The sequence below is a fragment of the Pristiophorus japonicus genome, chromosome 23 (genome assembly GCF_044704955.1).
Source record: "Pristiophorus japonicus isolate sPriJap1 chromosome 23, sPriJap1.hap1, whole genome shotgun sequence".
Classification (NCBI taxonomy): domain Eukaryota; kingdom Metazoa; phylum Chordata; class Chondrichthyes; family Pristiophoridae; genus Pristiophorus; species Pristiophorus japonicus.
The window spans coordinates 48,540,696-48,563,055 of record NC_091999.1 but is presented as its reverse complement, the minus strand read 5'-3'; the positions used below and the strand labels follow the sequence as shown (position 1 = coordinate 48,563,055).

Sequence of the window (22,360 nt, the reverse complement as noted above, 5' to 3'; positions counted from 1 at the left end):
ATAAATAGAAACCAGGAGTGGGGAAGAACCCACGGTGGAAAACCCTTTGAAGTTAAGGCCAACGACATAACCACTCGGTTATCCTGGCCCTGTGAGAGTTTGGATTCTGTCTCTGTGACACACTGGGCTTCAACCCCAACCCCACATACAAACACATGCACATAGTCTTTTAGTGAGCATTTACGAACATTTTTAGTAATATTTACACGGGGGCAACTCTCCTACTCTGTTTCGAGTAATGCTCTGGGACCTTTCATATCCACCCGAGGGTGCAGACGGAGCTTCAATTTAACATTTCATCCGAAAGTCAACAGCTTCAACATTGCAAAATTCCCCAAGTGCTGCACTTGAGTGTTAGCCAAGATGATATGCTCAAGTCCAAGGAGTGCGACTTGAACACACAAACTCCTGATTCAGTCGAGAATGCTGCCACTGAACCAAAGCCGATACAAAAGTTCACAACCGTATTATTTTCCCCAAGTCTTTTTTATAAGTTCCAGGACATACCAAATTCATGGTGATGATTTCCACAGACAGTTGCACATACACAGAGACAAAAATAGAGATAGACAGACACAGAGACACACATAACCAAAAATTTACACGCACCAACGGGCATGCACAGCTGCCTTAGACATCTCGAGGGATAGACAGGCTGAATCACTGTCGCAATTTTGACTGATTGTTGCGATTTTTTAATCGGATGTATCATGAATATTGCAGATTAATAAAAATGCGAACAAATGTCAGTGTTGAAAGGTGTGGGACGTTATTCCAATTATCACATAATCAGTTTGGTAGAGAACTGGTTAAATTGTGAAATGGAATGAAAAATGCTGAGAATCGTAGTCGGCAGGATTCGAACCTGAGCGGGAAAGTCCCAATGGATTTCCAGTCCATCGCCTTAACCACTCGGCCACGACTACTGTGTTGCTGGCTTTTTAAACGTTACTCAGAAAAAACTCAGTCATCCATCTCTGTGCAGCAGACGGCCAAAGAATCCTGAAAAAGTCTCCGTTTGCTAAAAATCTGGAAGAGGCAAATTCCTCTACCTGTATTTTCACAGTTCGATTTCGCTCTGGAATTTTTAATATGTATCTACCAAGAAACAGAAGTAAAAATCAACATTTTGAAACATCTGCCTCCCCGTCGGGGAATTGAACCCCGGTCTCCCGCGTGACAGGCAGGGATACTCACCACTATACTAACGAGGAACTGACGGATAGCTGCTCTGTCGGAGCAGGAATCGAGCTGTGAACAGAACTGGACACCATGAGAAGTCGACAGACACATTGAGAGACAGAAAGTGTGAGACTGAGAAGGAGAGGCAGATTGGGTGAAAAAAAGACGCAAACACATACAGAGACAGAGATTTGTGTGTTTGATCTATTAAGAGAGAAAGGGAAAGAGTGAGAGAAAGACAATGATAAAGACAGTGACAAGGAGAGAGACAGATAGAGAGAAAGAGATAGAGACTAAAACAGAAAATGATGGAAATACTTCTCATGTTAGAGGCAGGGACTAACAGAGACAGGCAAAGAAATGGACAGACCGAAATGATGGGAAAGAGAGAGCCAGTCAGACAAAGAATCTGAGAGAATCCCATTGGAACAGACGTGGGCACCGTGAGAAAGAGACAGATTGAGAGACTGAGACAAACGGAGAAACAGGGACAGACAGAGTGAGTCAGACTGAGAGAGACAAAGTCTCAGACATACAAACACATACACAGCTCTGTGGAGAGAGAGAGAGAGAGGCAGAGACCGAGCGACACAGATACATTTCACAATTTCATTTCATTATCGGTTCAGAGTGACACATAGTTACAGAAAATTGTTGATTCAACCGATGAAAATCGGACATCACTGATCAGAATGGGAGGAAATTTGTGTTAAAATAAATAGAAACCAGGAGTGGGGAAGAACCCACGGTGGAAAACCCTTTGAAGTTAAGGCCAACGACATAACCACTCGGTTATCCTGGCCCTGTGAGAGTTTGGATTCTGTCTCTGTGACACACTGGGCTTCAACCCCAACCCCACATACAAACACATGCACATAGTCTTTTAGTGAGCATTTACGAACATTTTTAGTAATATTTACACGGGGGCAACTCTCCTACTCTGTTTCGAGTAATGCTCTGGGACCTTTCATATCCACCCGAGGGTGCAGACGGAGCTTCAATTTAACATTTCATCCGAAAGTCAACAGCTTCAACATTGCAAAATTCCCCAAGTGCTGCACTTCAGTGTTAGCCAAGATGATATGCTCAAGTCCAAGGAGTGCGACTTGAACACACAAACTCCTGATTCAGTCGAGAATGCTGCCACTGAACCAAAGCCGATACAAAAGTTCACAACCGTATTATTTTCCCCAAGTCTTTTTTATAAGTTCCAGGACATACCAAATTCATGGTGATGATTTCCACAGACAGTTGCAGATACACAGAGACAAAAATAGAGATAGACAGACACAGAGACACACATAACCAAAAATTTACACGCACCAACGGGCATGCACAGCTGCCTTAGACATCTCGAGGGATAGACAGGCTGAATCACTGTCGCAATTTTGACTGATTGTTGCGATTTTTTAATCGGATGTATCGTGAATATTGCAGATTAATAAAAATGCGAACAAATGTCAGTGTTGAAAGGTGTGGGACGTTATTCCAATTATCACATGATCAGTTTGTTCGAGAACTGGTTAAATTGTGAAATGGATTGAAAAATGCTGAGAATCGTAGGCGGCAGGATTCGAACCTGCGCGGGAAAATCCCAATGGATTTCAAGTCCATCGCCTTAACCACTCGGCCACGACTACTGTGTCTCTGACTTTTTAAACGTTACTCAGAAAAAACTCAGTCATCCATCTCTGTGCAGCAGACGGCCAAAGAATCCTGAAAAAGTCTCCGTTTGCTAAAAATCTGGAAGAGGCAAACTCCTCTACCTGTATTTTGACAGTTCGATTTCGCTCTGGAATTTTTAATATGTATCTACCAAGAAACAGAAGTAAAAATCAACATTTTGAACCATCTGCCTCCCCGTCGGGGAATTGAACCCCGGTCTCCCGCGTGACAGGCGGGGATACTCACCACTATACTAACGAGGAACTGACGGATAGCTGCTCTGTCGGAGCAGGAATCGAGCTGTGAACAGAACTGGACACCATGAGAAGTCGACAGACACATTGAGAGACAGAGACAAACCGACAAACAGGGAGAGACAGACACCGAGATAGAGACAACGAGAGACAGAAAGTGTGAGTCTGAGAAGGAGAGGCAGATTGGGTGAGAAAAAGACGCAAACACATACAGAGACAGAGATTTGTGTGTTTGATCTATTAAGAGAGAAAGGGAAAGAGTGAGAGAAAGACAATGATAAAGACAGTGACAAGGAGAGAGACAGATAGAGAGAAAGAGATAGAGACTAAAACAGAAAATGATGGAAATACTTCTCAGGTTAGAGGCAGGGACTAACAGAGACAGGCAAAGAAATGGACAGACCGAAATGATGGGAAAGAGAGAGCCAGTCAGACAAAGAATCTGAGAGAATCCCATTGGAACAGACGTGGGCACCGTGAGAAAGAGACAGATTGAGAGACTGAGACAAACGGAGAAACAGGGACAGACAGAGTGAGTCAGACTGAGAGAGACAAAGACTCAGACATACAAACACATACACAGCTCTGTGGAGAGAGAGAGAGAGGCAGAGACCGAGCGACACAGATACATTTCACAATTTCATTTCATTATCGGTTCAGAGAGACACATATTTACAGAAAATTGTTGATTCAACCAATGAAAATCGGACATCACTGATCAGAATGGGAGGAAATCTGTGTTAAAATAAATAGAAACCAGGAGTGGGGAAGAACCCACGGTGGAAACCCTTTGATGTTTAAGGCCAACGACATAACCACTCGTTTATCCTGGCCCTGCGAGAGCTTGGATTCTGTCTTTGTGACAAACTGGGCTTCAACCCCAACCCCACATACAAACACATGCACATAGTCTTTTAGTGAGCATTTACGAACATTTTTAGTAATATTTACACGGGGGCAACTCTCCTACTCTGTTTCGAGTAATGCTCTGGGACCTTTCATATCCACCCGAGGGTGCAGACGGAGCTTCAATTTAACATTTCATCCGAAAGTCAACAGCTTCAACATTGCAAAATTCCCCAAGTGCTGCACTTGAGTGTTAGCCAAGATGATATGCTCAAGTCCAAGGAGTGCGACTTGAACACACAAACTCCTGATTCAGTCGAGAATGCTGCCACTGAACCAAAGCCGATACAAAAGTTCACAACCGTATTATTTTCCCCAAGTCTTTTTTATAAGTTCCAGGACATACCAAATTCATGGTGATGATTTCCACAGACAGTTGCACATACACAGAGACAAAAATAGAGATAGACAGACACAGAGACACACATAACCAAAAATTTACACGCACCAACGCGCATGCACAGATGCCTCAGACATCTCGAGGGATAGACAAGCTGAATCACTGTCGCAACTTTGACTGATTGTTGCGATTTTTTAATCGGATGTATCGTGAATATTGCAGATTAATAAAAATGAGAACAAATGTCAGTGTTGAAAGGTGTGGGACGTTATTCCAATTATCACATAATCAGTTTGGTAGAGAACTGGTTAAATTGTGAAATGGAATGAAAAATGCTGAGAATCGTAGTCGGCAGGATTCGAACCTGAGCGGGAAAGTCCCAATGGATTTCCAGTCCATCGCCTTAACCACTCGGCCACGACTACTGTGTTGCTGGCTTTTTAAACGTTACTCAGAAAAAACTCAGTCATCCATCTCTGTGCAGCAGACGGCCAAAGAATCCTGAAAAAGTCTCCGTTTGCTAAAAATCTGGAAGAGGCAAATTCCTCTACCTGTATTTTCACAGTTCGATTTCGCTCTGGAATTTTTAATATGTATCTACCAAGAAACAGAAGTAAAAATCAACATTTTGAAACATCTGCCTCCCCGTCGGGGAACTGAACCCCGGTCTCCCGCGTGACAGGCAGGGATACTCACCACTATACTAACGAGGAACTGACGGATAGCTGCTCTGTCGGAGCAGGAATCGAGCTGTGAACAGAACTGGACACCATGAGAAGTCGACAGACACATTGAGAGACAGAGACAAACCGACAAACAGGGAGAGACAGACACCGAGATAGAGACAACGAGAGACAGAAAGTGTGAGACTGAGAAGGAGAGGCAGATTGGGTGAGAAAAAGACGCAAACACATACAGAGACAGAGATTTGTGTGTTTGATCTATTAAGAGAGAAAGGGAAAGAGTGAGAGAAAGACAATGATAAAGACAGTGACAAGGAGAGAGACAGATAGAGAGAAAGAGATAGAGACTAAAACAGAAAATGATGGAAATACTTCTCATGTTAGAGGCAGGGACTAACAGAGACAGGCAAAGAAATGGACAGACCGAAATGATGGGAAAGAGAGAGCCAGTCAGACAAAGAATCTGAGAGAATCCCATTGGAACAGACGTGGGCACCGTGAGAAAGAGACAGATTGAGAGACTGAGACAAACGGAGAAACAGGGACAGACAGAGTGAGTCAGACTGAGAGAGACAAAGTCTCAGACATACAAACACATACACAGCTCTGTGGAGAGAGAGAGAGAGAGGCAGAGACCGAGCGACACAGATACATTTCACAATTTCATTTCATTATCGGTTCAGAGTGACACATAGTTACAGAAAATTGTTGATTCAACCGATGAAAATCGGACATCACTGATCAGAATGGGAGGAAATTTGTGTTAAAATAAATAGAAACCAGGAGTGGGGAAGAACCCACGGTGGAAAACCCTTTGAAGTTAAGGCCAACGACATAACCACTCGGTTATCCTGGCCCTGTGAGAGTTTGGATTCTGTCTCTGTGACACACTGGGCTTCAACCCCAACCCCACATACAAACACATGCACATAGTCTTTTAGTGAGCATTTACGAACATTTTTAGTAATATTTACACGGGGGCAACTCTCCTACTCTGTTTCGAGTAATGCTCTGGGACCTTTCATATCCACCCGAGGGTGCAGACGGAGCTTCAATTTAACATTTCATCCGAAAGTCAACAGCTTCAACATTGCAAAATTCCCCAAGTGCTGCACTTCAGTGTTAGCCAAGATGATATGCTCAAGTCCAAGGAGTGCGACTTGAACACACAAACTCCTGATTCAGTCGAGAATGCTGCCACTGAACCAAAGCCGATACAAAAGTTCACAACCGTATTATTTTCCCCAAGTCTTTTTTATAAGTTCCAGGACATACCAAATTCATGGTGATGATTTCCACAGACAGTTGCAGATACACAGAGACAAAAATAGAGATAGACAGACACAGAGACACACATAACCAAAAATTTACACGCACCAACGGGCATGCACAGCTGCCTTAGACATCTCGAGGGATAGACAGGCTGAATCACTGTCGCAATTTTGACTGATTGTTGCGATTTTTTAATCGGATGTATCGTGAATATTGCAGATTAATAAAAATGCGAACAAATGTCAGTGTTGAAAGGTGTGGGACGTTATTCCAATTATCACATGATCAGTTTGTTCGAGAACTGGTGAAATTGTGAAATGGATTGAAAAATGCTGAGAATCGTAGTCGGCAGGATTCGAACCTGCGCGGGAAAATCCCAATGGATTTCAAGTCCATCGCCTTAACCACTCGGCCACGACTACTGTGTCTCTGACTTTTTAAACGTTACTCAGAAAAAACTCAGTCATCCATCTCTGTGCAGCAGACGGCCAAAGAATCCTGAAAAAGTCTCCGTTTGCTAAAAATCTGGAAGAGGCAAACTCCTCTACCTGTATTTTGACAGTTCGATTTCGCTCTGGAATTTTTAATATGTATCTACCAAGAAACAGAAGTAAAAATCAACATTTTGAACCATCTGCCTCCCCGTCGGGGAATTGAACCCCGGTCTCCCGCGTGACAGGCGGGGATACTCACCACTATACTAACGAGGAACTGACGGATAGCTGCTCTGTCGGAGCAGGAATCGAGCTGTGAACAGAACTGGACACCATGAGAAGTCGACAGACACATTGAGAGACAGAGACAAACCGACAAACAGGGAGAGACAGACACCGAGATAGAGACAACGAGAGACAGAAAGTGTGAGTCTGAGAAGGAGAGGCAGATTGGGTGAGAAACAGACGCAAACACATACAGAGACAGAGATTTGTGTGTTTGATCTATTAAGAGAGAAAGGGAAAGAGTGAGAGAAAGACAATGATAAAGACAGTGACAAGGAGAGAGACAGATAGAGAGAAAGAGATAGAGACTAAAACAGAAAATGATGGAAATACTTCTCAGGTTAGAGGCAGGGACTAACAGAGACAGGCAAAGAAATGGACAGACCGAAATGATGGGAAAGAGAGAGCCAGTCAGACAAAGAATCTGAGAGAATCCCATTGGAACAGACGTGGGCACCGTGAGAAAGAGACAGATTGAGAGACTGAGACAAACGGAGAAACAGGGACAGACAGAGTGAGTCAGACTGAGAGAGACAAAGACTCAGACATACAAACACATACACAGCTCTGTGGAGAGAGAGAGAGAGGCAGAGACCGAGCGACACAGATACATTTCACAATTTCATTTCATTATCGGTTCAGAGAGACACATATTTACAGAAAATTGTTGATTCAACCAATGAAAATCGGACATCACTGATCAGAATGGGAGGAAATCTGTGTTAAAATAAATAGAAACCAGGAGTGGGGAAGAACCCACGGTGGAAACCCTTTGATGTTTAAGGCCAACGACATAACCACTCGTTTATCCTGGCCCTGCGAGAGCTTGGATTCTGTCTTTGTGACAAACTGGGCTTCAACCCCAACCCCACATACAAACACAGGCACATTGTCTTTTAGTGAGCATTTACGAACATTTTTAGTAATATTTACACGAGGGCAACACTCCTACTCTGTTTCGAGTAATTCTCTGGGACCTTTCATATCCACCCGAGGGTGCAGACGGAGCTTCAATTTAACATTTCATCCGAAAGTCAACAGCTTCAACATTGCAAAATTCCCCAAGTGCTGCACTTGAGTGTTAGCCAAGATGATATGCTCAAGACCAAGGAGTGCGACTTGAACACACAAACTCCTGATTCAATCGAGAATGCTGCCACTGAACCAAAGCCGATACAAAAGTTCACAACCGTATTATTTTCCCCAATCTTTTTTATAAGTTCCAGGACATACCAAATTCATGGTGATGATTTCCACAGACAGTTGCACATACACAGAGACAAAAATAGAGATAGACAGTCACAGAGACACACATAACCAAAAATTTACACGCACCAACGGGCATGCACAGCTGCCTTAGACATCTCGAGGGATAGACAGGCTGAATCACTGTCGCAACTTTGACTGATTGTTGCGATTTTTTAATCGGATGTATCGTGAATATTGCAGATTAATAAAGATGAGAACAAATGTCAGTGTTGAAAGGTGTGGGACGTTATTCCAATTATCATATGATCAGTTTGTTCGAGAACTGGTTAAATTGTGAAATGGAATGAAAAATGCTGAGAATCGTAGTCGGCAGGATTCGAACCTGCGCGGGAAAATCCCAATGGATTTCAAGTCCATCGCCTTAACCACTCGGCCACGACTACTGTGTCGCTGACTTTTTAAACGTTACTCAGAAAAAACTCAGTCATCCATCTCTGTGCAGCAGACGGCCAAAGAATCCTGAAAAAGTCTCCGTTTGCTAAAAATCTGGAAGAGGCAAACTCCTCTACCTGTATTTTCACAGTTCGATTTCGCTATGGAATTTTTAATATGTATCTACCAAGAAACAGAAGTAAAAATCAACATTTTGAAACATCTGCCTCCCCGTCGGGGAATTGAGCCCCGGTATCCCGCGTGACAGGCGGGGATAATCACCACTATACTAATGAGGAACTGACGGATAGCTGATCTGTCGGAGCCGGAATCGAGCTGTGAACAGAACTGGACACCATGAGAAGTCGACAGACACATTGAGAGACAGAGACAAACCGACAAACAGGGAGAGACAGACACCGAGATAGAGACAACGAGAGACAGAAAGTGTGAGACTGAGAAGGAGAGGCAGATTGGGTGAGAAAAAGACTCAAACACATACAGAGACAGAGATTTGTGTGTTTGATCTATTAAGAGATAAAGGGAAAGAGTGAGAGAAAGACAATGATAAAGACAGTGACAAGGAGAGAGACAGATAGAGAGAAAGAGATAGAGACTAAAACAGAAAATGATGGAAATACTTCTCATGTTAGAGGCAGGGACTAACAGAGACAGGCAAAGAAATGGACAGACCGAAATGATGGGAAAGAGAGAGCCAGTCAGACAAAGAATCTGAGAGAATCCCATTGGAACAGACGTGGGCACCGTGAGAAAGAGACAGATTGAGAGACTGAGACAAACGGAGAAACAGGGACAGACAGAGTGAGTCAGACTGAGAGAGACAAAGACTCAGACATACAAACACATACACAGCTCTGTGGAGAGAGAGAGAGAGAGGCAGAGACCGAGCGACACAGATACATTTCACAATTTCATTTCATTATCGGTTCAGAGTGACACATAGTTACAGAAAATTGTTGATTCAACCGATGAAAATCGGACATCACTGATCAGAATGGGAGGAAATTTGTGTTAAAATAAATAGAAACCAGGAGTGGGGAAGAACCCACGGTGGAAAACCCTTTGAAGTTAAGGCCAACGACATAACCACTCGGTTATCCTGGCCCTGTGAGAGTTTGGATTCTGTCTCTGTGACAAACTGGGCTTCAACCCCAACCCCACATACAAACACATGCACATAGTCTTTTAGTGAGCATTTACGAACATTTTTAGTAATATTTACACGGGGGCAACTCTCCTACTCTGTTTCGAGTAATGCTCTGGGACCTTTCATATCCACCCGAGGGTGCAGACGGAGCTTCAATTTAACATTTCATCCGAAAGTCAACAGCTTCAACATTGCAAAATTCCCCAAGTGCTGCACTTGAGTGTTAGCCAAGATGATATGCTCAAGTCCAAGGAGTGCGACTTGAACACACAAACTCCTGATTCAGTCGAGAATGCTGCCACTGAACCAAAGCCGATACAAAAGTTCACAACCGTATTATTTTCCCCAAGTCTTTTTTATAAGTTCCAGGACATACCAAATTCATGGTGATGATTTCCACAGACAGTTGCACATACACAGAGACAAAAATAGAGATAGACAGACACAGAGACACACATAACCAAAAATTTACACGCACCAACGCGCATGCACAGATGCCTCAGACATCTCGAGGGATAGACAAGCTGAATCACTGTCGCAACTTTGACTGATTGTTGCGATTTTTTAATCGGATGTATCGTGAATATTGCAGATTAATAAAAATGAGAACAAATGTCAGTGTTCAAAGGTGTGGGACGTTATTCCAATTATCACATGATCAGTTTGGTGGAGAACTGGTTAAATTGTGAAATGGAATGAAAAATGCTGAGAATCGTAGTCGGCAGGATTCGAACCTGCGCGGGAAAATCCCAATGGATTTCAAGTCCATCGCCTTAACCACTCGGCCACGACTACTGTGTCGCTGACTTTTTAAACGTTACTCAGAAAAAACTCAGTCATCCATCTCTGTGCAGCAGACGGCCAAAGAATCCTGAAAAAGTCTCCGTTTGCTAAAAATCTGGAAGAGGCAAACTCCTCTACCTGTATTTTCACAGTTCGATTTCGCTATGGAATTTTTAATATGTATCTACCAAGAAACAGAAGTAAAAATCAACATTTTGAAACATCTGCCTCCCCGTCGGGGAATTGAGCCCCGGTATCCCGCGTGACAGGCGGGGATAATCACCACTATACTAATGAGGAACTGACGGATAGCTGATCTGTCGGAGCCGGAATCGAGCTGTGAACAGAACTGGACACCATGAGAAGTCGACAGACACATTGAGAGACAGAGACAAACCGACAAACAGGGAGAGACAGACACCGAGATAGAGACAACGAGAGACAGAAAGTGTGAGACTGAGAAGGAGAGGCAGATTGGGTGAGAAAAAGACTCAAACACATACAGAGACAGAGATTTGTGTGTTTGATCTATTAAGAGAGAAAGGGAAAGAGTGAGAGAAAGACAATGATAAAGACAGTGACAAGGAGAGAGACAGATAGAGAGAAAGAGATAGAGACTAAAACAGAAAATGATGGAAATACTTCTCATGTTAGAGGCAGGGACTAACAGAGACAGGCAAAGAAATGGACAGACCGAAATGATGGGAAAGAGAGAGCCAGTCAGACAAAGAATCTGAGAGAATCCCATTGGAACAGACGTGGGCACCGTGAGAAAGAGACAGATTGAGAGACTGAGACAAACGGAGAAACAGGGACAGACAGAGTGAGTCAGACTGAGAGAGACAAAGACTCAGACATACAAACACATACACAGCTCTGTGGAGAGAGAGAGAGAGAGGCAGAGACCGAGCGACACAGATACATTTCACAATTTCATTTCATTATCGGTTCAGAGTGACACATAGTTACAGAAAATTGTTGATTCAACCGATGAAAATCGGACATCACTGATCAGAATGGGAGGAAATTTGTGTTAAAATAAATAGAAACCAGGAGTGGGGAAGAACCCACGGTGGAAAACCCTTTGAAGTTAAGGCCAACGACATAACCACTCGGTTATCCTGGCCCTGTGAGAGTTTGGATTCTGTCTCTGTGACAAACTGGGCTTCAACCCCAACCCCACATACAAACACATGCACATAGTCTTTTAGTGAGCATTTACGAACATTTTTAGTAATATTTACACGGGGGCAACTCTCCTACTCTGTTTCGAGTAATGCTCTGGGACCTTTCATATCCACCCGAGGGTGCAGACGGAGCTTCAATTTAACATTTCATCCGAAAGTCAACAGCTTCAACATTGCAAAATTCCCCAAGTGCTGCACTTGAGTGTTAGCCAAGATGATATGCTCAAGTCCAAGGAGTGCGACTTGAACACACAAACTCCTGATTCAGTCGAGAATGCTGCCACTGAACCAAAGCCGATACAAAAGTTCACAACCGTATTATTTTCCCCAAGTCTTTTTTATAAGTTCCAGGACATACCAAATTCATGGTGATGATTTCCACAGACAGTTGCACATACACAGAGACAAAAATAGAGATAGACAGACACAGAGACACACATAACCAAAAATTTACACGCACCAACGCGCATGCACAGATGCCTCAGACATCTCGAGGGATAGACAAGCTGAATCACTGTCGCAACTTTGACTGATTGTTGCGATTTTTTAATCGGATGTATCGTGAATATTGCAGATTAATAAAAATGAGAACAAATGTCAGTGTTCAAAGGTGTGGGACGTTATTCCAATTATCACATGATCAGTTTGGTGGAGAACTGGTTAAATTGTGAAATGGAATGAAAAATGCTGAGAATCGTAGTCGGCAGGATTCGAACCTGCGCGGGAAAATCCCAATGGATTTCTAGTTCATCGCCTTAACCACTCGGCCACGACTACTGTGTCGCTAGCTTTTTAAACGTTACTCAGAAAAAACTCAGTCATCCATCTCTGTGCAGCAGACGGCCAAAGAATCCTGAAAAAGTCTCCGTTTGCTAAAAATCTGGAAGAGGCAAACTCCTCTACCTGTATTTTCACAGTTCGATTTCGCTCTGGAATTTTTAATATGTATCTACCAAGAAACAGAAGTAAAAATCAACATTTTGAAACATCTGCCTCCCCATCGGGGAATTGAACCCCGGTCTCCCGCGTGACAGGCGGGGATACTCACCACTATACTAACGAGGAACTGACGGATAGCTGCTCTGTCGGAGCCGGAATCGAGCTGTGAACAGAACTGGACACCATGAGAAGTCGACAGACACATTGAGAGACAGAGACAAACCGACAAACAGGGAGAGACAGACACCGAGATAGAGACAACGAGAGACAGAAAGTGTGAGACTGAGAAGGAGAGGCAGATTGGGTGAGAAAAAGACTCAAACACATACAGAGACAGAGATTTGTGTGTTTGATCTATTAAGAGAGAAAGAGAAAGAGTGAGAGAAAGACAATGATAAAGACAGTGACAAGGAGAGAGACAGATAGAGAGAAAGAGATAGAGATTAAAACAGAAAATGATGGAAATACTTCTCAGGTTAGAGGCAGGGACTAACAGAGACAAGCAAAGAAATGGACAGACCGAAATGATGGGAAAGAGAGAGCCAGTCAGACAAAGAATCTGAGAGAATCCCATTGGAACAGACGTGGGCACCGTGAGAAAGAGACAGATTGAGAGACTGAGACAAACGGAGAAACAGGGACAGACAGAGTGAGTCAGACTGAGAGAGACAAAGACTCAGACATACAAACACATACACAGCTCTGTGGAGAGAGAGAGAGAGGCAGAGACCGAGCGACACAGATACATTTCACAATTTCATTTCATTATCGGTTCAGAGTGACACATAGTTGCAGAAATTTGTTGATTCAACCGATGAAAAACGGACATCACTGATCAGAATGGGAGGAAATTTGTATTAAAATAAATAGAAACCAGGAGTGGGGAAGAACCCACGGTGGAAAACCCTTTGAAGTTAAGGCCAACGACATAACCACTCGGTTATCCTGGCCCTGTGAGAGTTTGGATTCTGTCTCTGTGACAAACTGGGCTTCAACCCCAACCCCACATACAAACACATGCACATAGTCTTTTAGTGAGCATTTACGAACATTTTTAGTAATATTTACACGGGGGCAACTCTCCTACTCTGTTTCGAGTAATGCTCTGGGACCTTTCATATCCACCCGAGGGTGCAGACGGAGCTTCAATTTAACATTTCATCCGAAAGTCAACAGCTTCAACATTGCAAAATTCCCCAAGTGCTGTACTTGAGTGTTAGCCAAGATGATATGCTCAAGTCCAAGGAGTGCGACTTGAACACACAAACTCCTGATTCAGTCGAGAATGCTGCCACTGAACCAAAGCCGATACAAAAGTTCACAACCGTATTATTTTCCCCAAGTCTTTTTTATAAGTTCCAGGACATACCAAATTCATGGTGATGATTTCCACAGACAGTTGCACATACACAGAGACAAAAATAGAGATAGACAGACACAGAGACACACATAACCAAAAATTTACACGCACCAACGGGCATGCACAGATGCCTTAGACATCTCGAGGGATAGACAGGCTGAATCACTGTCGCAACTTTGACTGATTGTTGCGATTTTTTAATCGGATGTATCGTGAATATTGCAGATTAATAAAAATGAGAACAAATGTCAGTGTTCAAAGGTGTGGGACGTTATTCCAATTATCACATGATCAGTTTGGTGGAGAACTGGTTAAATTGTGAAATGGAATGAAAAATGCTGAGAATCGTAGTCGGCAGGATTCGAACCTGCGCGGGAAAATCCCAATGGATTTCTAGTCCATCGCCTTAACCACTCGGCCACGACTACTGTGTCGCTGGCTTTTTAAACGTTACTCAGAAAAAACTCAGTCATCCATCTCTGTGCAGCAGACGGCCAAAGAATCCTGAAAAAGTCTCCGTTTGCTAAAAATCTGGAAGAGGCAAACTCCTCTACCTGTATTTTCACAGTTCGATTTCGCTCTGGAATTTTTAATATGTATCTACCAAGAAACAGAAGTAAAAATCAACATTTTGAAACATCTGCCTCCCCGCCGGGGAATTGAACCCCGGTCTCCCGCGTGACAGGCGGGGATACTCATCACTATACTAACGAGGAACTGACGGATAGCTGCTCTGTCGGAGCAGGAATCGAGCTGTGAACAGAACTGGACACCATGAGAAGTCGACAGACACATTGAGAGACAGAGACAAACCGACAAACAGGGAGAGACAGACACCGAGATAGAGACAACGAGAGACAGAAAGTGTGAGACTGAGAAGGAGAGGCAGATTGGGTGAGAAAAAGACTCAAACACATACAGAGACAGAGATTTGTGTGTTTGATCTATTAAGAGAGAAAGGGAAAGAGTGAGAGAAAGACAATGATAAAGACAGTGACAAGGAGAGAGACAGATAGAGAGAAAGAGATAGAGATTAAAACAGAAAATGATGGAAATACTTCTCAGGTTAGAGGCAGGGACTAACAGAGACAGGCAAAGAAATGGACAGACCGAAATGATGGGAAAGAGAGAGCCAGTCAGACAAAGAATCTGAGAGAATCCCATTGGAACAGACGTGGGCACCGTGAATAAGAGACAGATTGAGAGACTGAGACAAACGGAGAAACAGGGACAGACAGAGTGAGTCAGACTGAGAGAGACAAAGACTCAGACATACAAACACATACACAGCTCTGTGGAGAGAGAGAGAGAGAGGCAGAGACCGAGCGACACAGATACATTTCACAATTTCATTTCATTATCGGTTCAGAGTGACACATAGTTACAGAAAATTGTTGATTCAACCGATGAAAATCGGACATCATTGATCAGAATGGGAGGAAATTTGTGTTAAAATAAATAGAAACCAGGAGTGGGGAAGAACCCACGGTGGAAAACCCTTTGAAGTTAAGGCCAACGACATAACCACTCGGTTATCCTGGCCCTGTGAGAGTTTGGATTCTGTCTCTGTGACAAACTGGGCTTCAACCCCAACCCCACATAGTCTTTTAGTGAGCATTTACGAACATTTTTAGTAATATTTACACGGGGGCAACTCTCCTACTCTGTTTCGAGTAATGCTCTGGGACCTTTCATATCCACCCGAGGGTGCAGACGGAGCTTCAATTTAACATTTCATCCGAAAGTCAACAGCTTCAACATTGCAAAATTCCCCAAGTGCTGCACTTGAGTGTTAGCCAAGATGATATGCTCAAGTCCAAGGAGTGCGACTTGAACACACATACTCCTGATTCAGTCGAGAATGCTGCCACTGAACCAAAGCCGATACAAAAGTTCACAACCGTATTATTTTCCACAAGTCTTTTTTATAAGTTCCAGGACATACCAAATTCATGGTGATGATTTCCACAGACAGTAGCACATACACAGAGACAACAGTAGAGATAGACAGACACAGAGACACACATAACCAAAAATTTACACGCACCAACGGGCATGCACAGATGCCTTTGACATCTCGAGGGATAGACAGGCTGAATCACTGTCGCAACTTTGACTGATTGTTGCGATTTTTTAATCGGATGTATCGTGAATATTGCAGATTAATAAAAATGAGAACAAATGTCAGTGTTCAAAGGTGTGAGACGTTATTCCAATTATCACATGATCAGTTTGGTAGAGAACTGGTTAAATTGTGAAATGGAATGAAAAATGCTGAGAATCGTAGTCGGCAGGATTCGAACCTGCGCGGGAAAATCCCAATGGATTTCTAGTCCATCGCCTTAACCACTCGGCCACGACTACTGTGTCGCTAGCTTTTTGAACGTTACTCAGAAAAAACTCAGTCATCCATCTCTGTGCAGCAGACGGCCAAAGAATCCTGAAAAAGTCTCCGTTTGCTAAAAATCTGGAAGAGGCAAACTCCTCTACCTGTATTTTCACAGTTCGATTTCGCTCTGGAATTTTTAATATGTATCTACCAAGAAACAGAAGTAAAAATCAACATTCTAAAACATCTGCCTCCCCGTCGGGGAATTGAACCCCGTTCTCCCGCGTGACAGGCGGGGATACTCACCACTATACTAACGAGGAACTGACGGATAGCTGCTCTGTCGGAGCAGGAATCGAGCTGTGAACAGAACTGGACACCATGAGAAGTCGACAGACACATTGAGAGACAGAGACAAACCGACAAACAGGGAGAGACAGACACGGAGATAGAGACAACGAGAGACAGAAAGTGTGAGACTGAGAAGGAGAGGCAGATTGGGTGAGAAAAAGACTCAAACACATACAGAGACAGAGATTTGTGCGTTTGATCTATTAAGAGAGAAAGGGAAAGAGTGAGAGAAAGACAATGATAAAGACAGTGACAAGGAGAGAGACAGATAGAGAGAAAGAGATAGAGACTAAAACAGAAAATGATGGAAATACTTCTCAGGTTAGAGGCAGGGACTAACAGAGACAGGCAAAGAAATGGACAGACCGAAATGATGGGAAAGAGAGAGCCAGTCAGACAAAGAATCTGAGAGAATCCCATTGGAACAGACGTGGGCACCGTGAGAAAGAGACAGATTGAGAGACTGAGACAAACGGAGAAACAGGGACAGACAGAATGAGTCAGACTGAGAGAGACAAAGACTCAGACATACAAACACATACACAGCTCTGTGGAGAGAGAGAGAGAGAGGCAGAGACCGAGCGACACAGATACATTTCACAATTTCATTTCATTATCGGTTCAGAGTGACACATAGTTACAGAAAATTGTTGATTCAACCGATGAAAATCGGACATCACTGATCAGAATGGGAGGAAATTTGTGTTAAAATAAATAGAAACCAGGAGTGGGGAAGAACCCACGGTGGAAAACCCTTTGAAGTTAAGGCCAACGACATAACCACTCGGTTATCCTGGCCCTGTGAGAGTTTGGATTCTGTCTCTGTGACAAACTGGGCTTCAACCCCAACCCCACATACAAACACATGCACATAGTCTTTTAGTGAGCATTTACGAACATTTTTAGTAATATTTACACGGGGGCAACTCTCCTACTCTGTTTCGAGTAATGCTCTGGGACCTTTCATATCCACCCGAGGGTGCAGACGGAGCTTCAATTTAACATTTCATCCGAAAGTCAACAGCTTCAACATTGCAAAATTCCCCAAGTGCTGCACTTGAGTGTTAGCCAAGATGATATGCTCAAGTCCAAGGAGTGCGACTTGAACACACAAACTCCTGATTCAGTCGAGAATGCTGCCACTGAACCAAAGCCGATACAAAAGTTCACAACCGTATTATTTTCCCCAAGACTTTTTTATAAGTTCCAGGACATACCAAATTCATGGTGATGATTTCCACAGACAGTTGCACATACACAGAGACAAAAATAGAGATAGACAGACACAGAGACACACATAACCAAAAATTTACACGCACCAACGGGCATGCACAGATGCCTTAGACATCTCGAGGGATAGACAGGCTGAATCACTGTCGCAACTTTGACTGATTGTTGCGATTTTTTAATCGGATGTATCGTGAATATTGCAGATTAATAAAAATGAGAACAAATGTCAGTGTTCAAAGGTGTGGGACGTTATTCCAATTATCACATGATCAGTTTGGTAGAGAACTGGTTAAATTGTGAAATGGAATGAAAAATGCTGAGAATCGTAGTCGGCAGGATTCGAACCTGCACGGGAAAATCCCAATGGATTTCAAGTCCATCGCCTTAACCACTCGGCCACGACTACTGTGTCACTGGCTTTTTGAACGTTACTCAGAAAAAACTCAGTCATCCATCTCTGTGCAGCAGACGGCCAAAGAATCCTGAAAAAGTCTCCGTTTGCTAAAAATCTGGAAGAGGCAAACTCCTCTACCAGTATTTTCACAGTTCGATTTCGCTCTGGAATTTTTAATATGCATCTACCAAGAAACAGAAGTAAAAATCAACATTCTGAAACATCTGCCTCCCCGTCGGGGAATTGAACGCCGTTTTCCCGTGTGACAGGCGGGGATACTCACCACTATACTAACGAGGAACTGACGGATAGCTGCTCTGTCGGAGCAGGAATCGAGCTGTGAACAGAACTGGACACCATGAGAAGTCGACAGACACATTGAGAGACAGAGACAAACCGACAAACAGGGAGAGACAGACACCGAGATAGAGACAACGAGAGACAGAAAGTGTGAGACTGAGAAGGAGAGGCAGATTGGGTGAGAAAAAGACTCAAACACATACAGAGACAGAGATTTGTGTGTTTGATCTATTAAGAGAGAAAGGGAAAGAGTGAGAGAAAGACAATGATAAAGACAGTGACAAGGAGAGAGACAGATAGAGAGAAAGAGATAGAGACTAAAACAGAAAATGATGGAAATACTTCTCAGGTTAGAGGCAGGGACTAACAGAGACAGGCAAAGAAATGGACAGACCGAAATGATGGGAAAGAGAGAGCCAGTCAGACAAAGAATCTGAGAGAATCCCATTGGAACAGACGTGGGCACCGTGAGAAAGAGACAGATTGAGAGACTGAGACAAACGGAGAAACAGGGACAGACAGAGTGAGTCAGACTGCGAGAGACAAAGACTCAGACATACAAACACATACACAGCTCTGTGGAGAGAGAGAGAGAGGCAGAGACCGAGCGACACAGATACATTTCACAATTTCATTTCATTATCGGTTCAGAGTGACACATAGTTACAGAAAATTGTTGATTCAACCGATGAAAATCGGACATCACTGATCAGAATGGGAGGAAATCTGTGTTAAAATAAATAGAAACCAGGAGTGGGGAAGAACCCACGGTGGAAAACCCTTTGAAGTTTAAGGCCAACGACATAACCACTCGGTTATCCTGGCCCTGTGAGAGCTTGGATTCTGTCTCTGTGACAAACTGGGCTTCAACCCCAACACCACATACAAACACATGCACATAGTCTTTTAGTGAGCATTTACGAACATTTTTAGTAATATTTACACGGGGGCAACTCTCCTACTCTGTTTCGAGTAATGCTCTGGGACCTTTTACATCCACCCGAGGGGGCAGACGGAGCTTCAATTTAACATTTCATCCGAAAGTCAACAGCTTCAACATTGCAAAATTCCCCAAGTGCTGCACTTGAGTGTTAGCCAAGATGATATGCTCAAGTCCAAGGAGTGCGACTTGAACACACAAACTCCTGATTCAGTCGAGAATGCTGCCACTGAACCAAAGCCGATACAAAAGTTCACAACCGTATTATTTTCCCCAAGTCTTTTTTATAAGTTCCAGGACATACCAAATTCATGGTGATGATTTCCACAGACAGTTGCACATACACAGAGACAAAAATAGAGATAGACAGACACAGATACACACATAACCAAAAATTTACACGCACCAACGGGCATGCACAGCTGCCTTCGACATCTCGAGGGATAGACAGGCTGAATCACTGTCGCAACTTTGACTGATTGTTGCGATTTTTTAAACGAATGTATCGTGAATATTGCAGATTAATAAAAATGAGAACAAATGTCAGTGTTGAAAGGTGTGGGACGTTATTCCAATTATCTCATGATCAGTTTGGCAGTGAACTGGTTAAATTGTGAAATGGAATGAAAAATGCTGAGAATCGTAGTCGGCAGGATTCGAACCTGCGCGGCAAAATCCCAATGGATTTCTAGTTCATCGCCTTAACCACTCGGCCACGACTACTGTGTCGCTGGCTTTTTAAACGTTACTCAGAAAAAACTCAGTCATCCATCTCTGTGCAGCAGACGGCCAAAGAATCTTGAAAACGTCTCCGTTTGCTAAAAATCTGGAAGAGGCAAACTCCTCTCCCTGTATGTTTGCAGTTCGATAGCGCTCTGTAATTTTTAATATGTATCTCTACCAAGAAACAAAAGTAAAATTCTACATTTTGAAACAACTGCCTTCCCGCACGGTGAATTGAACCCAGGGATCCTGCGTGACAGGCGAGGATATTCACCACTATACTAACGAGGAACTGACGGGTAACTGCTCTGTTGGAGAAGGAATCGAGCTGTGAACAGAACTGGACACAATGAGAAGTCAACAGACACATTGAGAGACAGAGACAAACCGACAAACAGGGAGAGACAGACACCGAGATAGAGACAACGAGAGACAGAAAGTGTGAGACTGAGAAGGAGAGGCAGAATGGGTGAGAAAAAGACTCAAACACATAAATATACAGAGATGTGTGTGTGTGATCTATTAAGAGAGAGAGGGAAAGAGTGCGAGAAAGGCAATGAAAAAGACAGTGACAAGGAGAGAGACAGATAGAGAGAGAGAGATAGAGACTAAAACAGAAAATAATGAAAATACTTCTCAGGTTAGAGGCAGGGACTAACAGAGGCAGGCAAAGACATGGACAGACCGAAATGATGGGAAAGAGAGAGCCAGTCAGACAAAGAATCTGAGAGAATCCCATTGGAACAGACGTGGGCACCGTGAGAAAGAGACAGATTGAGAGACTGAGACAAACGGAGAAACAGGGACAGACAGATTGAGTCAGACTGAGAGAGACAAAGACTCAAACATCCAAACACATACACAACTCTGTGAAGAGAAAGAGAGAAGCAGGGACCGAGCGACACTGATACCTTTCACAATTTTATTTCATTATCGGTTCAGAGTGTCACACAGTTACAGAAAATTGTTGATTCAACCGATGAAAATCGGACATCATTGATCAGAATGGGAGGATATCCGTGTTAATTTAAATAAAAACCAGGAGCGGGGAAGAACCCACGCTGGGAAAACCCTTTGAGGTTTAAGGCCAACGCTTTAACCACTCGGCTATCCTGGTCCTGTGAGAGCTTGGATTCTGTCTCTGTGACAAACTAGGCTTCAACCCCAACCCCACATACAAACACATGCACATAGTCTTTTAGTGAGCATTTACGAACATTTTTAGGAATATTGACACGGGGGCAACTCTCCTACTCTGTTTCGAGTAATGCTCTGGGAGCTTTCATATCCACCCGAGGGTGCAGGCGGAGCTTCAATTTAACATTTCATCCGAAAGTCAACAGCTTCAACATTGCAAAATTCCCCAAGTGCTGCACTTGAGTGTTTGCCAAGATGATATGCTCAAGTCCAAGGAGTTCGACATGAACACACAAACTCCCGATTCAGTCGAGAATGCTGCCACTGAACCAAAGCCGATACAAAAGTTCACAACCGTATTATTTTCCCCAAGTCTTTTTTATAAGTTCTAGGACATACCAAATTCATGGTGATGATTTCCACAGACAGTTGCACATATGGAGAGACAAAAATAGAGATAGACAGACACAGAGACACACACACACATAACCAAAAATTTACACGCACCAACGGGCATGCACAGATGCCTGAGACATCTCGAGGGATAGACAGGCTGAATCACTGTCGCAACTTTGACTGATTTTTGCGATGTTTTAAACGGATGTATCGTGAATATTGCAGATTAATAAAAATGAGAAACAAATGTCAGTGTTGAAAGGTGTGGGACGTTATTCCATTTATCTCATGATCAGTTTGGCAGAGAACTGGTTAAATTGTGCAATGGAATGAAAAATGCTGAGAATCGTAGTTGGCAGGATTCGAATCTGCGTGGGAAAATCCCAATGGATTTCTAGTCCGACAGCAGGGAGAGACAGAGAGCGAGATAGAGACAACGAGAGACAGAAAGTGTGAGACAA

At 43.4% G+C, this 22,360-nt stretch overlaps 16 non-coding genes across 16 annotated transcripts; all 16 read right to left on the bottom strand.

Moving 5' to 3' along the window:
• Nucleotides 1–844: 844 nt before the first annotated feature.
• On the bottom strand, nt 845–926 carry trnas-gga (transfer RNA serine (anticodon GGA)). Its single transcript has one exon. It is a non-coding gene; the product is annotated as a tRNA-Ser (tRNA).
• Nucleotides 927–1,142: 216 nt separating this feature from the next.
• On the bottom strand, nt 1,143–1,214 carry trnad-guc (transfer RNA aspartic acid (anticodon GUC)). The gene has a single exon. It is a non-coding gene; the product is annotated as a tRNA-Asp (tRNA).
• A 1,526-nt stretch (nt 1,215–2,740) lies between these two features.
• Nucleotides 2,741–2,822, bottom strand: trnas-uga (transfer RNA serine (anticodon UGA)). Its single transcript has one exon. It is a non-coding gene; the product is annotated as a tRNA-Ser (tRNA).
• A 216-nt stretch (nt 2,823–3,038) lies between these two features.
• Nucleotides 3,039–3,110, bottom strand: trnad-guc (transfer RNA aspartic acid (anticodon GUC)). The gene has a single exon. It is a non-coding gene; the product is annotated as a tRNA-Asp (tRNA).
• Nucleotides 3,111–4,690: 1,580 nt separating this feature from the next.
• On the bottom strand, nt 4,691–4,772 carry trnas-gga (transfer RNA serine (anticodon GGA)). Its single transcript has one exon. It is a non-coding gene; the product is annotated as a tRNA-Ser (tRNA).
• Nucleotides 4,773–6,642: 1,870 nt separating this feature from the next.
• trnas-uga (transfer RNA serine (anticodon UGA)) lies at nt 6,643–6,724 on the bottom strand. Its single transcript has one exon. It is a non-coding gene; the product is annotated as a tRNA-Ser (tRNA).
• Nucleotides 6,725–6,940: 216 nt separating this feature from the next.
• trnad-guc (transfer RNA aspartic acid (anticodon GUC)) lies at nt 6,941–7,012 on the bottom strand. The gene has a single exon. It is a non-coding gene; the product is annotated as a tRNA-Asp (tRNA).
• A 1,579-nt stretch (nt 7,013–8,591) lies between these two features.
• On the bottom strand, nt 8,592–8,673 carry trnas-uga (transfer RNA serine (anticodon UGA)). The gene has a single exon. It is a non-coding gene; the product is annotated as a tRNA-Ser (tRNA).
• A 1,870-nt stretch (nt 8,674–10,543) lies between these two features.
• On the bottom strand, nt 10,544–10,625 carry trnas-uga (transfer RNA serine (anticodon UGA)). Its single transcript has one exon. It is a non-coding gene; the product is annotated as a tRNA-Ser (tRNA).
• A 1,870-nt stretch (nt 10,626–12,495) lies between these two features.
• trnas-aga (transfer RNA serine (anticodon AGA)) lies at nt 12,496–12,577 on the bottom strand. Its single transcript has one exon. It is a non-coding gene; the product is annotated as a tRNA-Ser (tRNA).
• Nucleotides 12,578–12,793: 216 nt separating this feature from the next.
• Nucleotides 12,794–12,865, bottom strand: trnad-guc (transfer RNA aspartic acid (anticodon GUC)). The gene has a single exon. It is a non-coding gene; the product is annotated as a tRNA-Asp (tRNA).
• A 1,580-nt stretch (nt 12,866–14,445) lies between these two features.
• trnas-aga (transfer RNA serine (anticodon AGA)) lies at nt 14,446–14,527 on the bottom strand. Its single transcript has one exon. It is a non-coding gene; the product is annotated as a tRNA-Ser (tRNA).
• A 1,854-nt stretch (nt 14,528–16,381) lies between these two features.
• Nucleotides 16,382–16,463, bottom strand: trnas-aga (transfer RNA serine (anticodon AGA)). The gene has a single exon. It is a non-coding gene; the product is annotated as a tRNA-Ser (tRNA).
• Nucleotides 16,464–16,679: 216 nt separating this feature from the next.
• Nucleotides 16,680–16,751, bottom strand: trnad-guc (transfer RNA aspartic acid (anticodon GUC)). The gene has a single exon. It is a non-coding gene; the product is annotated as a tRNA-Asp (tRNA).
• Nucleotides 16,752–18,333: 1,582 nt separating this feature from the next.
• On the bottom strand, nt 18,334–18,415 carry trnas-uga (transfer RNA serine (anticodon UGA)). The gene has a single exon. It is a non-coding gene; the product is annotated as a tRNA-Ser (tRNA).
• A 1,869-nt stretch (nt 18,416–20,284) lies between these two features.
• trnas-aga (transfer RNA serine (anticodon AGA)) lies at nt 20,285–20,366 on the bottom strand. The gene has a single exon. It is a non-coding gene; the product is annotated as a tRNA-Ser (tRNA).
• Nucleotides 20,367–22,360: the final 1,994 nt, after the last annotated feature.